Source organism: Falco peregrinus, chromosome 9 (genome assembly GCF_023634155.1).
Source record: "Falco peregrinus isolate bFalPer1 chromosome 9, bFalPer1.pri, whole genome shotgun sequence".
Classification (NCBI taxonomy): Eukaryota; Metazoa; Chordata; class Aves; order Falconiformes; family Falconidae; genus Falco; species Falco peregrinus.
In genome coordinates, this window is record NC_073729.1 from 34,434,165 (window position 1) to 34,449,940 (window position 15,776).

Consider the following 15,776-nt stretch of genomic DNA (forward strand, 5'->3'; position numbering starts at 1 on the left):
AGCCATCCCCATCCCAGCCATCCGCCCTGCCTCTCAGCAAGGCATGCATCACATCAGCAGCTGCCAGGGCTCAGGACAGGCTGCACACAGGAAAATGAACTCTCCTGGAGTTTCTGCTCTAGCCAGAGTGGATGGGGATAAGGAACAGGATCCATTGCAACCAGGCACATAGAGCACAGTCGAACTTCCTCCCCTTCAAGTGTCTAAAAAGTAACCTGACTGGATTTTCTCCTGGACAGCTCAGCATTTAAATGGGCCAATTAATCAAAAGCACCTCCCAATTGAAATTACATCCTGCTCGCCTTTTGACACTTACCACTTCAATAACATCATTTATAGCTCCATTGTTGCAATGTGAAGCCCTAAGGACAACTGGCTCCTACAACATGTTGCCATTACATTTTAGCCAAGGCTGAATGTAGCTGCAAATCTCTCTGCAAAATACAGTGGAGATCTATTAAATGCATAACTTCCCTGGCACCAAAATGTTATTCTTTTAGCAGGTCTGCTTCTTCCCTGGGATTCTGATGAAGTGTGCTCTGCTGCGTTATGAAATACACCATGTTTTCATGTGATACACGGAAAACATCTTTGTTTAACACAGCTTATCTTTTATCATGTCACTTTTCTATTGGATTTCTTTTCTGTGCACTGGAAGCATATTATTGTGGCAGATACATTGCTTTACCAGGGGGCTTTGCTACGTGGCCTGCAGTGTCAGAGCGAGGATCAGATCCTCCCCGAAACACAGTCTGGACAGCTTGATACAATGTAAAGGAATATCAAGCGAATAAAGAACCAGGAAAAGCAATTCAGAAACTCTCCCATCCAAGTGGGCTGCAGAGGCATTTTACAGCCTGAAAGACAGGCCTTCTACAAAAAACTGAAAACTAAACAGTTATTTGCTGTATGATGTTCATTCTTCCATTTATACACACTTACCAAAGTTAACGTGAGAGCTCAAGAAAGTCCGGGAATACCACTAGCACATCCATTTTGCTCAGACGAGGCGAAGTGGTAACAAAGCACAAACATGTCTTGCCAGCCTGAAATACATCCCCTCTCATAACCGTCACCCTTGTAATTTCTTCCAGATCCTTCAGAAACTGTACACAGGAACATGTGGTAACTAAAATTGCTTGGCAGAGAAGGTGCTAGCGTAACACCCCAGATGCAAGGGCTCAATTTTCAGCTTCACTGTGAACTTCTGCAAACACCTGACAGGATGAAGTCCCATGAGATACTTGCTCTGATAGCTCGCCACTGCTGCAGCCGGCGTGGGGAACTGGTTCAGCAAAGATCTAACAAGAGCAGGGTGGCAAAGAGAGACGTCCCTCCTTCGGCAGCAGTGAAATACTGGAGCAGCTCAGCCACCTTGCACAACTCGCCCTTTGGGCACACAAAAGAGGTGGTGTGTCTAATCCCTGACTCTGTGCATCTTTGCTTCCAGAAGCAGCGCTCCCGACGCAGCTCCGCATCTGCGCATGTCACCACTTGAGCCGAGCTGCACACCAAGCTCATTCATGCCTGGCCCTGCTTGGACCCTACAAAACAGGCTTTCGTCTACCTAAATCCCTTGCAGGACCTGCGGGTGAGTGCCAAGCACCCCCAGGTGAGGTGAGCTCCTCCCAGAGCAGCCTGCCCGCGCCTCCTTTCAGGTCAAAACCACACCACGTATATGCCACTGTTGCTTCACTGAATTGCTCAGCAGCTCCTGTAGTCATGCAGAAGCTCCACTTCTCAACCAGAGGGCTTCAAATAAACATCTCCCATGTCCCAGAACGATGCTGTAATTCCCTGTCTACCTGCTCTTCTTGGAGGGGCTCTCCACTCCTGTTGTCAAAGCCTAGCCTTCTCACAGAAACAGTTCAAGTTCTACTGAGTGAATAGCCAGAGAAACCACCGTGATCTTATCTTTCGTCTCATGACCACAATGCTCACTCAGTGATTTCTGCTGCTGCCATATGAGCTGGTTTCTGTAAATAATAGAATGTGAAAGATGGGAGCCATTCTTAAGAAAGGTGATGTCACAACCCATGTACCCTTCTGCTTGAGCAAAGGCAGGTTACTCTGGATTTCTTAGGCATCATCACAAACCTCCAAAAGGGAGGATGGTCAAAAGCTCCTTTTAGGACAACCTAGAAAAGCAGAACATTCTGTTTTCTGGAAGAAACAAGATTTGAACTCTAAGTCGCTTGTACTCAAACCAGGCAACCAGAGTCGCTGACTGAGGTCCCAAACCCTGGATGAAGTTAGAGGCTGCAGTGCCAAAGCCATTGCTCACCCATGACACGTTTGGTATCTGCTCGTGTTTTCTGAGCTTAGTGGCTTGAACCAGTGGTGTCTTTTCCTCACAAGAACACTCAGATGGGAACCAACATCTGACAAGCATGTTGACCTGGTCCAGAGGCCAAACCAACACTTAGACAAAAAATAGGTGAGGATCAAGTCCAAAATGCACTCAACAGTGGGTGAAGTTGTGGCTTCCCCTCTACACCTCGCTCCATCCTCTGCACAGTACACAGCAGCACTTACTTCCAGGATTGCTTTAGGGAAAGGTCATCTTAAAAGTTATTCAGGGGTCTCTAGGAAAGAAGACCATGCAAGCAGCGAGGGCAGGGAGACGGGTATGTTACAAGCTTTCTTCCACACCCAACAGCAGAAAGGACTTGCCATGGCTGCTTCTTGTCTTCAGATTCATTATGTTGAGGCAGGAAAGGATGGCTCATATGGACATAGGGCTTAATCCTGCTGATCAATAAGCTTTCTTCCTGCCTGGTAACCAAACCACTTACAATATTAAGCGTGTTATTTGAGATCTGCAGAAATTTTGTCTGAACCAGGCAACCCAGAAATATCTTGACCTAGATACTAAGAACAAAACAACGTTGAGTAAACTTCAGGATTGCCAGTTCATCCATCATTGCACTTGACATTTTATTGAAGAATCAGAGCAAAACTATTTTACCTCAAAGGTTCTTACACTAGCATATTTGTTCAGTGGATGAGAGAGAAAAATCTGACACCTTTCCCCTCTCAATTTAGATTGAAAAGGGGTGCATTTTATAGTCCATTAATAAGGTACATGAGTTGCCTATGGGCCCTTTTCAATGACTGCAGAGAGCAAACACAATTATATCAGAAAGCATAAATGAATGAGACTCAGCTGTACTTCCGAGAGGAAAAAAAAAAAAAAAAAAGAGTGGGGTAAAAGAGCAAAAGAAGAACACAAAGAATATTTCCACCACGTTACAAGTGTGCAAGCTCAAGACAGTTACCTGCACTGTAAAAGGTGATCACTGATGTAGAATGGTTCAATAAACGTTTTCAGAAACACCATCAAGCTGTCGCTCCTTTTCACTTTAAGTAACCCTGGGCATATGCAGCACCTTTGAAAAGCAAGGCCTTGTTTCCCTCAAGGTCTGTACCAAAATTCGTAACAGTTTCTACAACAAGGCATGCCTATGCAACTTGCTAAAATGTCCAATTGCAAAGCTAAGAGACAATTTCAGTGTCTAACCTTCTGTCTGGGAGCTGGAACCTCACTGAGTCTCACAGTCTAATCCAGATTACTGCTTATTCCTCTTATCCATGCAAATTTTGGTGCTTAGCTGTACATATTTTGGTAGATGAAATATTTTAAGTATTTACCTACCTGAAAGACAAACCGCTTAACAAAAGGTAGAAAAGAAAAAGAAGGACTTTCAGAAAAGATCAAATATATCATAAGCTTGGCAGACACTGTAGCCCTGAAACAGCAGTTTGAAACTTGCACCATAACAAATCTTCTCCTATACATTATCTCACAGGAAACAACACATGATAAATTCTTAGCACAATGTGATTCCCCTCCTTCCACCTCCTCCCCACTTCAGAAAGATTTAACATCTAATTCAGCTTTTGACGAGCTGCTTCATCACTGCGGGAATGCTGTTGATCTCTGTCGGAACCCTGCGGCCTTGGACAGAACAAACTGAAAGGGGAAAAAATTTTTTTGGCCGTCTGTAATGATAAATAAATACATTACAGGATACAACTCTGGGGAATGGAGGTTGACACTGACTGAGCGCCATGACCTCCACACAACTGCCAAGTCTCAGCCGCTTAACAAAAGTCAACTTTTGTTTGCCTTCTCCCCTCACCAATGACAATTTCTTAAAGTGCAAACGCAGGATGGAAAAAAAAAATTTAAAACAATAAAAGATAGAGGAGAACTCCAAAACCCTCCTCATCTGCTGCCCAGAGGCACTTTGGTTTTGACTGAACAGTATTTTATTTCTTTGGTGTCCTGGAAATTGGGGGAAACCAGTCCATGCTGCCTCAGCAGCAACAGGACAGGGAAGTTATGCCACAGGGAATGCTCAAATCTGTTTTTTTTAAAAAAAATTTGCATTAGGATGTGTCTGCCTTCAGGCTAGTTCCTGGCTCCGATTTGATTTTCTGTCTGTTTAAGTCCCATTCACAAAATCAAATATGTATGGCAGCTCCTGGATCTTCATATTGATGGCAACAATAACAAAACAGAGAAGGAGTAATTGGTTACCCCATCAGATAATCCACCCCCTTACCCCTGGAAATCTCACCCACTTGTGTCAATCTCTATCTCCTAGACCATCCTTTTCAATATCCGATTCCCATTTCTCTCCAATTGTAACAGAAAGGTGATACCTACTGTCACCTCTCCTCATTTTACAGCTGCACAAAGCGATAAATACAGTGTCATGACAAAGTCAATCAAGTTGAAAGCCAGATATGGACTGCAAGTGTTAACTCTTGTGTCTGCATCTTGCTTACCACAACCTATTATTCCATTAACTCTGTGTGCTTCATGGGAACCACAAAGGATTCAACTTGATCAAGTTCATGAGCAAGCCCTCAGGGCTCATCACCACCTTACAGCAAAGCACAGCACCGAACACCTGGCATGAACACTGACACAGCTGGTTCCAGTGCAAAGAGAAGAGCCTCACCAGCATGGTGCTGATCAGCCCCACTAGCTCGTTAAGTTATCCATCTCGGGCACAAAGCTAACGCAGCTACACCACCCCTGAAGCCCACACCAGTATTACCCGCCAGTGCTTCACCGCCCGGTGCAGACACCCCAGCTCCCTCAGAGCTCTCTCAGGGATACACGGCACAGCTTGTGCCAAGTGTTTCTCCTGCTCCCTTTGGTACCCTCGGAAATGCCCCCGCAGGCTCTCTGGCCAGCTGCCCTGCACCGAGCGCTGCCGTCACCGCACCTGGCCTGCAGATCGTGTCACTCCGCTACTCACCAAAGCGCCCATTTCATCCACTCTGCTCACGGTTACTACTACTAAAACACTTTGTATTTTCAAATGTCCTGTGACTACTTACTCTTCATAATGCCCTTCATATTTCCCCCGCCACCTGCCCTTTGTATACAAAGGGAAAGCGGGTAAGAGACAGATGAATCAGCTCATTCAAACAGCAGAAGACTCATGATTCCATCCCTTTATCTTCTCTCTGTGGTTTACATCTTTAATTTCTCAACATATCTTGTTTCATTTTTTGTCACTTTTCAGATTTAGAGGATTTGAATGGTTCCCCTTTGCTTAAAAGCAGGATTTTTCTAGCACATTTTCTTACATTTGAATACTCTCCTGAAGTTTTTCCATTGCTTCAAAATTGCCCTCTGAGAGTAACTAGAGAAAAACAGTTTTCTTCAGCTTGGTCAATTCCCTAAGTCTCTTCTGCCTAGGAATACTTATTTCAGGTTAATTAGATCTTTGATTGTCCTGTAGTTGTTTCCTGCAAGAGTGAGTTGTGTGCACTACAGTCTCTGTTAGCAAACAGCTGGCTGATGCACCACAGGGGCTGGGAGTGACAGACAGATTTCCATAAAACCAGTCAGGATGCCCAAGCATTCCCCAAACCACCACAGAGCTCATGCCTTGACCCACTCATCAGAACAAGATTGACACTTTCTAGGAGAAAGTGGATAAAGGGCAGGGGGAGGAAAATAAATACAAAATACATTTTCAAAGCTATAATTCCCAAGCCTTTCAACCAAGTCAAATACAAAAAGCAGGACAAAACAAAACCCAGGCCAAACGAAGAGAAGCTCTGCAACAGAAACATGGGCCCCTCTAGCTCAGTCAAAATTTCTGAATGGGAATTCCTCCCTTCAGAAACCAACGAGGCCACCGCTGTGCTCCACAATGCACCCACCACAAGCAGCAGCGGAGGGTATCAGTGTGGTCTGTGCCACTGGCCGAGGGGAAATGCAAAGTTTCTGTATAGGGGGGGGTGGCGGGGTGAGGGGAGCAGGGAATCAGACCTGGACATCTGTGTGGACATTATCTGCCAGTGCAGTCCGCTTTGCTGGCATGCGTTCTCTCTTGCTATAGCAGATATCCTACGTGTGCGCGCTCTGCGTGTATGTTTAAACAAAAAAGCTGATAAGGAGTACTTGTCTGTCAGCAGTATCTGAAGCCCATGGCTCTTAGAGAGCATTTGGGTTTACTTGGCGGGTCACGCTGACTCCTTGTGAACAATTTATCATCGCAAAAAACTCCAGAGGTTGGCACTATGCCAGTGTCTTGTCTTCTCTTCCCTCCCCCCACCCCTTTCTCCCCTCCTGGGTATTGATGCTACATCAAAACAAACCTTCAGTTCACATAGCAACAGAACATTTTTATATAACCTCTGCATGGGAACGCTACACAAACCATTGGACAATCGCTTGGAGCACGTTAGGTAATTCCAGGATATTTTGCTGGTTTTTGTCAAAAACACCCCTGATTAAATGAACTATAAAAGGGAAGAAGATCTTTTGCACATGGGCCAGACTTGAAACACATCTTGGCACCAAGGACGTCGGGGGATTAGTGCACCTATTGGTTCCATGTTCTAAATTGTGCCATTTTCTGTCTCACTTGGAATCAAACTGGGGAGCCCAAAGCACTTAAGCCAGTTTGTGTGTAATATAATTGAAAGCAAAATGATGATGAAGGGATCTGCTGAGTCAGGACTTTAATAAGACAAAAGACTGAAATCTAGATTTTGGTGGACACTGAAAACTCCCATTGCTATCTGAAACATATCTGTACAAACTGTGTACTTAGTTATAAAACAGCTAGGTCATCTTAACTTCATTTTCCCTTATCTTGTCAAAAAAAGGTTAATACTTTCAATAAGGACATCATAAAAGTTACTTCAAATCTTTTCACAGCATGCCAACCTCATCTTTATGTTGTCTTAATCCTGTATTTCAGGGCTTCCACTAGTTTGCTGCAAGGATCACAAAGACCTTACATATCAAAGGGGAGAAGAATTGACTCTGTGAACTTTTCCTGCTTTCCCCTGATTCACCGAAGATAGTCGTAACTAGAAATGGGACACCAAGGTGTGCACGTCAGGGCCTACAGTGACATTAGAGCCATCAGGTGTTGGTTGGTATAAATTACTTGTGTATGCAGAATTTAACCCATCACAAGATATTGCATTAAGGAAAGAGCTTTCCTCCAACTCATACTGACAGCGATCACTGAAGATATTTTTGCCTACACTGTCAGCATTCTGGGATTACCTGGGAATTTCAGCATTACCAGACCTTAGAACGAACACTGCTGATGACTTTGATTTCTCCTGCTTTCTTCCTCTAGTGTATTATAGCCTTCTGGTCTTTTTCATTAGGTCTTAAATAAGTCATTGGAAAACGTTTTGTGGCAAGTAGGCGGTATGAGAAATGTATTCTCTGGACCTTTCTAAACTAAACATCTACAGTGTGATTGCTTGCAGTTGTGGTGTAATGCACCGGTCCAGTGCTCCTGCACCATTTGGGAGAGATAATAGTTAAGGTGTATCTATCTATCTTGGTTATTATACGGTGCACATCACTAAAGGATAATTTATGCAGCAGCTAGAATACAGTTAATATATGACAAAAACTGTGGACTAACTTTTGTAGCCCTAGAGAAACTCTTCCATAAGCCATTTTCATGACTGCAATGATAAAAGTGGTAGAATGTCTTTTAATTAAGCCATACCCCATTTATGTCTTACTTCCTTTGGATCTTCCTTCCTCATGCTGACCCTTCAATTACTTAAGACTAATCAGGACAGACTAAAAGCAAACCCTTTTTGCAGGGTTATTTTCAACTCTGATATGTTTACTCACCTCATCCGCAGTCAAAGGGGCAGCACGCTGCACCGAATGCTGGAGCCAGCAGATGGGGGGAACGCTATGATTCCCAGTATAACCACCAAAGCCTTCCTCTTCTGGCACCACAGCCCCTGCTGTGGAGCTGTGAGTAGACCTGCATGTAGGAATCAGGAGAGAGGTTACTTACGATTACTTCTGAGTGAACAGTTATTTTGTTTAAAAATATATTTAACAAAGTCTCACTGAACTATGACTTTTTAGCAGAATTATTACTACAAAAAAAGGGATGGACCTGAGTGGGAGAGAGGCCTGTACGTAGCCTTACTCAACCCACAGAATCTCTGTGCCACAACTCCACTGCCACAAAAAGGGCAGGAATTTCCCTGTCCTCCCATTTTGCCCACTCCCAGCTGCACAACACCAACGCTGCCCTTGCACCGGCTCCGCTGGTCACAGGACCACTTTCCCAGTTATTTAAGGAGCTAGCAGCTAACTAGCCCAAAACAACCTATTCTGGGGAACCTGTTCCTCCTTTCAGCAACAGCAAACAGATCAGATCAGCCTTTCTTCAGTAACTGTACCCTAAATCTATCACCCCAAAGCAGAGTCCAAAGGAAATTCAGCAGAAAGGCAAGTCGGGTCCAGACCAATTGCATGATCAAGACCTGCAAGGACAGGCTGGACTCCACATTCTCCAGAAAAGCTGAAAGCAAGTACAAAAATACTTGGGTGATAATTCACTGTACCTCTTCTCCTGTCTGCACAAGGGGAGATGAGCAGGACACTCATGAATAGCCCAGAGGATCTGCCCTCACGTAAACCCCCATATATAATATGCTGGACATTCACACAGAAAATCGTTTAGACATATGTCCGCCAGTTTCAAACTGGCTCAAGAAATAGTCTGAACACTTTTGCTGTCCCAGGAACACTCGTGACTTCATATGAGCTTCAGCTTTTCGGTTCTTATTCTAATGCCTTTCAGGTTCAGTGAAGCTAAGCCATACCGGATTTTTACAAAGTGTTAATAGGCTGCAGTGACTCTATATAATCCAGCACCAGCTGGTGAGTTATCACACCCCATTGTCACTTCATTAGTTGGCAGCCTGGGAGAACGCAGGAGCCTCCTCCGTGCTCCGCAGCATGGCATTGCTCATATCGGTGGAGAGCCCAGGAAAGCACCCACCGACAGCTGCCCATCCTCAAGATCAAGACTGAGAGTCCTCAATACACCCCTGTAATCTTTGGATCTCAAGAGAGGGTCTGAATGATTTTTCCCCAGCAAGTTGTTCAGTAGTACACCCGTCAACTGCTTTGTCACATCTGCCTCCACACGTTCCTTGTCTCAGGCTTTCAACAAACTCCTGTACTTTCATTTCTGGGAACAAACTTTGGAAGCCTTTGGGGAACACTTAATTCCTTGCTTCGTAGAGACAAAGCAGAACCCAACCAGCATATCTGTGAGGTTAAACACATTATCTGTTTTAGGTGCAGAACACAAGAGCAATGCAGAGACACACACATCCAGGAGGAAATTCGAAGCCCTAAGACAGGTTCCGAGAATCAGCATGAATAGCTCTTTAAAACATAAAAATAAAGGAAACCAAATGTATGCAGCCAACTTGGTGAAGCTCCATTGGCAACCAATTATGCCCCAAGCCTTATTTTCAAAAGTGTGTGCATGTAATGGTGTGTGCAAAAATGAACAATCAATAGTATCCTTCATTTATATGACTTACCATGATTGCATCTTGCAGCCATGGCAACTGTGCACCCACCTGAGGAACCGTGTGAACAGATCAGCGGACGTGCTGGGCAGGTTCCCATCCCAGCTGCACAGAATACCTTGTTTCAAGTAACTTTGTCATGCAAAGTCATGTTCTACAGAAGCCTTCATAGCAAGCAAACTGGTTGATCTGTTACATTAGTTGTGACAGTAAGGAAGAAGCATTAAGAAAATAACTTCAACACGCTGCTACTGCGTACAGGGTCAGGGAGGACACTGCTGTGCATCCCTTTGCACATGCAGATTTGTAAGCAGATATGCATCCAAACAAGTGGTGACACTAAAACTCCAGATACACCCCAGACGAGGGCAGAAGCAATGCAGTGCCTGCCTCTGCTGACAAGCTCAGTTGCATGAACATCCGTGCAAAGCTAGTGCTAACAACAGCAAGGCCAAACAAGCATGTCTACAACTTTCCTACAAAGCATGAAAACCCATTAGCACTCAGGTCTAATTAAATGAGTCAGAAGGAGAGCTGTGGAGATTGAAAAAACCTCTTACTCCATCTTGTGTTAAAACAATTATAAAAACCAAAACACCAGAGATTTGCCTCCTTGCCTTTTTTTATTATTATTATTAAAGAAAAAGACCTTTTTACATTTCCAGTGAGGAGGAAAGGGTGGCCAGCCTCAGCCACGGCGATTTTTGGAATCCCAGTTCTCTACTGAGAGAAGCCCAAAGGTACAATGGGGCACTGACAGTGTCCAGGTGATGTGGTTAAACAGGGAAGGCTAGCCACAGCTGATTTTTTTTTTTTTTTTTTTTTTGTAAGTAATTGAAACCCTTTATTTCACCATCACCTAGGGGAGGAGAGCAAGTCCTGCTGGGCTATCTCAAGGCACAGCACCGCTGCTCTGCTGTTGCCCATTCCAGGGGGAGAGCTGCATGTTGGAGGAGCCAGCCAGGGCCCTCCAAAGAGAGATGCAGCGTGCTGGGTGAATGTCAAGAGTATCAGAGGTCTCGAGAACGGATTGAAAATCACTGCTCTCTACCTCACAGCATGGATTTTGCAATCTGCTCTGCGACATACACAGTTTCTGTCCTGTGCATTGCAAACGCACACTTGGCTGGCCTTGATGCTGTTCAGGTCAGTCAGCTCCTCTAGGGTTTTGTTTACTGCCTGTTATTTTTGAGAAGAGGACATGGCATCTCCTGTTAAGGAAGTCCTAACACAGAAAAACAAGGCTTTTTTTAGCCAGTTTAACCACTGGATAAAGCCTAAACACATTGGATATAGCAATCTACAGCCTCTACATTCATTACCAATTAATTATTGAAAGGGTATCTATTGAGTGTTTTAATATGCATAAAAGTAAAGACAATTCCAGTTGCCACGCAACTGTCTGAGAATCATGTAAACATAAATGCAGTAGTTTCATTTTCATGAATAATCTTCTGTATCTGGAGAGGAGGGCTCAGCAGAGCCACCATATATCAGAGCAGAGGAGCAGCATTAAAGGTGCAGGGGAATTAAGCACTTGGTAGCAGAGAGCCTACATTTTAGGAATTAATTTGATTATCAGCATAGCAAGAAAGCCCAGGACCCTGTATCTGTGGACTAATGTACAGTTGTTTGGACCCTGGCATTACATCCTACAGATTGACATGGAATATTTATATCAGGTGCAATCAAGAGAGGCCTGATTGACAATCAGACATAGCTCAGCATGCAGCCTGATAAGACTTGTAATTATACAGATGAAAAAAATGTCATGAGATGTATGTGATCTTTCCAGCTAATCTCTACTCTTTCACGCAGAAAGCATTAATTGCTCTTTAGTTTGGTTTAAAGTACAGTTGGTGCCACTAAACATAGATTCCAGTACATATTCAGAATAAGATGGAGCACTTTCTCCCCCAAGAAATTTGCAAACAAATATATTTGTGAATTCAGGCCAAATATATGAATTATTGCTGTAAATAAGAAAAAGGTTCAAAAGTTTGTAAAAAACAGAATGAAACAAAAGGAAAATGTCAAAAAAAACTACATTGGCTTGCCCTAAAAGATTTTTTTCTTTTTTTTTTCTTTCTTTTTTTACATTATTCTTTCAGTTTCCCCTGGAATAAACTTTACTTTTTCATTACAAGAAAAAAAAAAAAAGGAAAAATAATAATTTGCCAAATGCATAGATTGAACAAGATAAAAGCAGCAGAAATATCTCCCACATTGAGAAACATCAAGTAAACACATAGTTTCAATTCTATTCCAACTCTTCCTCAAAAAACCCACATTCTTCTGTAGTCTAAACAATCTGATTTAGTTGTTAGTAAGCCCAAGTCCTGCCTTAATACCTAAATTATAGACTCCTGAGCTTGTTTATTTTCCCTGCTGTACGTTTGCAAAGACTGCAGCTTGCCTCTGTCACACCGAAGACCTGCATTCTCCAGATGATGCAATTGTGATTTTGTCTGATTCAGAAAGTTTTCCCTGCCACCTCCCTTTCTGCTTTGCTGCTGACACACTTGCCAGGGAGCAGGCTTCCTCAGGTTGTAATTTAAATCACAGGAGTGAGAACTTGAACCAAAGTTGTGTAAGTGACTGGTGGGTTTAGCTGGGACACTTTTCCTAGAGTTTTGTGGTTGCTGCTTTTTTATACCTGCATCCAATTTGTAAGAGCAGGCGCTATGGTCTTAAATACAGCTAATAATATTCCTTAATCCACTCAAAAGAAATGTTTGGCATTTAACTTTATAAATAAATAAATAAATAAATAAAAGGTATCAATTAGGGACTATCAATGTTTTCAGTAGTGATGTCTAATTACTATTACTTGCTATAGGCTATCTTGTTAAATTCTAGTTGAATGACTAAGTATTCCTGACAAGTTTAATGCATTATTAAAGGTGTAATTACTTGGTTATTGCTCGTGTAATTCTGAGTTAATTACATGACATCTAAATTCATCATTTTTATGTTTATTGAACTTTGGTAAATTCACTTTTAGCTATTGCTTGCTATTTACACCATGGCTCCCTCTTCTACTCATTGTAAACTTAAAGGAGAATGGGGCCACATTTTCTCAGCACAGCAGGAGAAACCAGGAAGGGGGAAGGGGCTACAACCACAGGCCTGATTTTCCTATCAGTTTTCCATTTTCCTATGTTTTCCTTGCCTGCTACATTTTAACCACATCATGATTCAGTAGATTTGCTTAAGTCTCAACAGAAGAAAATCAAGCTACAAGTTTTTAAAAGACCTGCAGTGAAATTGTGACCCTGTTGAAATCAATGGCAAAGCTCTTGTTGTCTTGAATAGAAACAGGATTTTACCTTTGGGAGCCCTTGCTCTGGGAGCAAAGAGCAAACTACCCAAGGGGCTCTGGGATACAGGATTTTATCAATGTCAGCATCAGTAGTCAGATGCCAAAGGGATGTCTCCATGAGTCAGTCATTGCAATTTCCACTCATAGCATTCAGAAGAAATGTATAAACAAACAATACATTTGAAATTCCCTTCTACTATTTTGCTTCCTCCCTCTATAATGACTTTTTTCCACCTTTGATTTGTAAACACAGCCTCTTGTGCTCCACTTAGTACATGGCATGGGCCCTGGGAAGCAAAGGACTATGCTGTGCTGACCCACAGCAGGTGGAAAAAGTAAATGCTGTCCGTGCCACAGCTGCCAAAGGAAAACCTTGACAAGCTCCAGTGCCATCGTTATACACTCAGTGAATCTGAGGTTATAAATCTTTCTTCATTCCCATTTAGAAGAAGGACCTTCAATTAAGCAAAAATTGATTTTCTAATGATTTTTTTTTCTGCTCATGATTGGTAGATTGTTTGAAACTGTTCCAGCCCAACAACGTACAGACAGAACAATTAAACATGCATCGTAGTTGACAGCAGGACTGATTTTAAGTCAGTGAATGCAATTTAGCCCTTTGATTTTTGGCAAGGAATGCACCTTGCAACAACTATGAAGGAAGAAAATATTATTCTAGCTCAACATTGAAACTACCAAGCCAGTCAGAAAGCAAGGAGGAAATGCAACAGGGCACTGAGAAGCAGTTCCTGATCTTATGGAATCCCTCACTACTCTGCATTGCATGTTACACTGAAGTTAGTGCACTTTCCAATTAAGTAAATGACTTAAGTAGTTAGTAATGGCTGAGGCATTAGTAGAGGCTTGAATAAATTATTTGGCAGATCAGATACTACATTGTCATTGTTGATAATAATTCTTAGGAAATTAGGGACCCACAGTCAAAGTTTTCAAAGTGTATTTGAATTTTAGTGTTGATAGAAAGGACTCAAAATGATTGATTCAAAACGCACTAAGCTTAGTTGGAGTTTTTCCATTAATTTCAAAGCCCTCTGGACTAAACTTTAAGGCATGGGCCTTCTGTAAAATCATACTTTTTGACGTGCACAGAGAGCAATCAGAATAGGATTAAAATCCTATTAGATGTGAATTAAACTAATAATTTAAACCTTACTCTATAATGATACAGTAACAGGCACTGGTTTACCTTCTAAACTCTCTAGATGTAGTTCTAATCCTACTCATTTTGTTAATAAGGTATAATTAAAATTGAGATCCTTACGTCTATAGGACAATATTGAATGTAATTATTCATGTTGTGTTGTCTTGCGGTGCTCACCTCCCAAACCAGGACACAACCGTGACAGGTATGACACAAGCACAGGACTACTATTTTTTGAGAAAGACAAGAGACAGTAGCATACTAGCAATATAATCCTTGTTGTAAATTTGTGGGCATCACAGCCTTGAACAAAATCACTGGAGCACAACTGACATTTCTGAGCCAGCCTGTATTACAAGTCACAATGTTTTTCAAAACTGTTATATGCCCAGTTTAACCCAGTTTAATCTTTTTCATCTGCAGATGACGCTGGCCAGGGCAGGCTAAACCTTCCTAGAATGAGTCAGTAGAAGTAGGTGCAATGTTTTCTTGAAGCAATCAAAGTAAATTCCAATTTCTATCAGTCTAATAAGGAAAGTTTAGAGATTTTCAGCTTGCATTTCCTAGTATGTTAATTTCATCATTGCCCACATATTATTCTGCTTGATCTGACCTGAATCTGACTTATTGCATTTCCCAAACTACTTTTCACTCAGCGGTTAATTAAAAGATTTGGTCCCTGACACACTGCTTACAGCCCTTATTGGCACCCATTAGCCCAGCTAGACTAATTCTCCTGAAAAGCAAACCTCCTTATATTCCCAGGGTCAAAAGTTCACAGCCAATTCCCTAAATCTTTAACATTCGCTATTAGTTCATTATTTGAACCTACTCTGCTGTAAGAGGCTGTATTCAAACGTAGGCATAAAAAGTCATTGAAGAGAGACAGTTTCTCACAAATTCACCGCTTGCCACTTTGCCCCATCACTGTCTATAAAACATTGGGACTGCACAGCACAAGAGGTAAAATTAATTTTTTTTTAACTTTCCTTTGAGTAGCATTTTGTTTGATATACAAGCAACAAAAAGAAGGAGTCTGTGCTATTTTACACTATGCAATTAATGTATGTATCATGCCTCAAAATTACCTCAGCAGTTCATTTTCCTGTGCACACACCCAGAGCATAGCATTGCCTCTCAGGCACATATAGGACTAAAATCTATACATAGACATCAATACCACACTGAAAGCCACAGCACCAGCATCCTGATAGTCCCGTTTAAATAGGGAGAGTCAAAATTCAAGACCAGACCTCAGCTGGCACCGCAACCAAATACACGCTTGTTCACACACACATAACCATGTCCTCTCACACAAACACACACATGCATGCTTATAGGCACACTGAAATTCATCCCATTTTGGAGACAAAAGATAGAGACAAATCTAAATGTTGTCATTTATGTGGTAGAGGCCCCAAAGTTCTGAATCACTTAGAA

General features: G+C 42.4%; 1 long non-coding RNA gene across 1 annotated transcript in view; it reads right to left on the reverse strand.

Annotated features, from left to right (window-relative positions):
* Positions 1 to 8,274, reverse strand: part of LOC129785194 (uncharacterized) — a 100,106-nt gene extending 91,832 nt beyond the window's left edge. The window contains exon 1 of the long non-coding RNA XR_008748848.1: positions 8,141 to 8,274. This is a non-coding gene — a long non-coding RNA (uncharacterized LOC129785194). The remainder of the gene's footprint in view (positions 1 to 8,140) is intronic.
* Between the last annotated feature and the right edge of the window lie 7,502 nt (positions 8,275 to 15,776).